This window comes from Manis pentadactyla, chromosome 8 (assembly GCF_030020395.1).
Source record: "Manis pentadactyla isolate mManPen7 chromosome 8, mManPen7.hap1, whole genome shotgun sequence".
Taxonomy (NCBI): domain Eukaryota; kingdom Metazoa; phylum Chordata; class Mammalia; order Pholidota; family Manidae; genus Manis; species Manis pentadactyla.
Window position 1 is genome coordinate 86,437,779 of NC_080026.1, and position 2,165 is coordinate 86,439,943.

The following is a 2,165-nucleotide window of genomic DNA, read 5'->3' on the forward strand; positions in this document are numbered from 1 at the left end:
TACTGTCTGCAGGATGGAAAAGTACAAAATGTTTTTAAAATAACAAACACTCAGAATTTTATTCCCAATGTGTGGTCACTATACTTAGTATTTATAGGCAAAAAAGGTACTTCACTGGTCACTGTGCTGGACAACAAAGATGATCCCAAGGCAAGAGTAAAAGCTTAATAGAGCTGTTAGGAATGCAGAAGGAAAAAATGTGTTTTAAACTGCTAAATCTAAGAACATAGTTTGCGAATCCAAATGCAATTCCACCAAATAGTAATATGCAGGAAATGAGAGCAAAAAAAGCCTGAATGGAAAGGATGCAGGCTGCATAAGATATCTGTGGAATGCAGCATGATCATAATGGCTATATGACAATTGCAACCACTATAAAATGTTAGAGTGGAAAATTGTCACTTTTAAAAAAATGTGGTAATTATGTATTGTGGAATATTGATATTGCTTTTAGTGGAAGGATAATACTGCTGCCTCATCAGGCCCTGGTGGCACAGTACAGAAAGATGAGGGAAGAGAAGAAAATGTGTATGGATGTCGTGTAACAGATGCCAACAAAGAAATGCTGTGACAGAGAGGAGCCAGTTTAATTAACTTGAGAAGCATACACTGAATAATCACTCACTATATATTTGTTCTGTGTATCTTTATCAATATGTGGAAAATCCATGATAATAAACTGGATGAAGTAGGTTTTCCCTCTTTAAGGTAGTATGAATCACATACATCTGATTCAGTTAAGAAATCCCACTCCTAAGGGCATCTATAATGGGGCTGCTGAGTTTGGTGGCCAACATTTTAGGCAGTAGAATCAGACAGATCTCAATCTACTTTCCAATCTGACATTTCACCTCCTGGGTGATCTGGGGTAAATTCTTTATTGCTTGATTCTTCAGTTCCTCAGTCAATAAACACAATAGGGTGGTCGTGAGGATTAAAAGAAAATCTATATAAAAGTGCTTAGTACAGTGCCTCTCACATAGTAAAACTTAAAGAAATCTGGGAATTACCATAAATTGTAAATTTTATTGGCTTCCTCCATCTTTCTTTTTCCCTTTCTTTCATTCAATTTTTTAAGACAGAGAAGGTAACTGAAAAACTATTAGTTGCCTTTATTTCTGGAGTTAGGGGTATTAAATTTCTTTGGAAAAACACTACTTGAGAAATATTAATCATATCAAGGTGTTAGGAAATGGCATGACTGGAGGTTTCTTTGGCCTAACAGAGGTTGTCTCTGTCCATAACCTTTGCGGTGTAGAGATATGACATTACTGAGGAAGGGATCATCACATTTTTACATTTTTTAAAGAAAATCTGCTTAATTGAAGTATAATGTAAATACAGTAAAATCCCCAATTTTAAATATACTTCTCTGACTCTTTCACTTTCAATGTCCAAGATATTAGGTGGCATCTCTGACACAGTGGGGCTGAATGAGGCCACTAAGCTGCAAAAGAGACCTTGAATCTCTGGAGGGAAATTTGTCATAGGAGAAGGGGAGCAAGGATTAGTATTTAGGGAATAACTAACATGTATTAAATCTTAGGCTAAAGCTTGAAAATGTTAAGTGTCCTGAATTTCCTTGAAAAAATATGTGAAAAATATATGAATGCATATGGATCTAATATTCAACAAAAATATGTTAACTTTGCAAAAGTCTCCTTTCTAGGGATACAAAGTGGAATATATTTATTGCAAGCATTCTCATATAATCATTATTATTATTACCAATACTACTGTAATCTGTAGGTACAAATTCAGATGTTATTGACTATGCAAAAATGAACTTCCCCTGATCACAAGGAGTTTATAGTGTATGAAGTGAAATAGCCATGTTTAAAAATAACTTTTTTTTATGTTAGTTGAGGCCACTGAGTTGTGTTGTGGAAAATCAGGATTTCTATAAGCAGAAATAGTTGAAGTGGGCACTGAGGTTACTGTAAGTAGAAAGGAAGTTTCAAAAATCAACTGGGAGAACAATGAAGAGTTGGGTGTGTTTGTTAATGGGCAAATTCATCAGAGGTCACTGCTAGTAAGGGAATCAGTAGCCAGATCTTAGAGGGCTTTTGGAACATGGGATTTTACTGTTTGTGATGGTTTGCAAACTAGGTATGGTATAGTACCAGCGATGCCTTAGAATAGTTTTTCTGTCAGTCAATATGTAA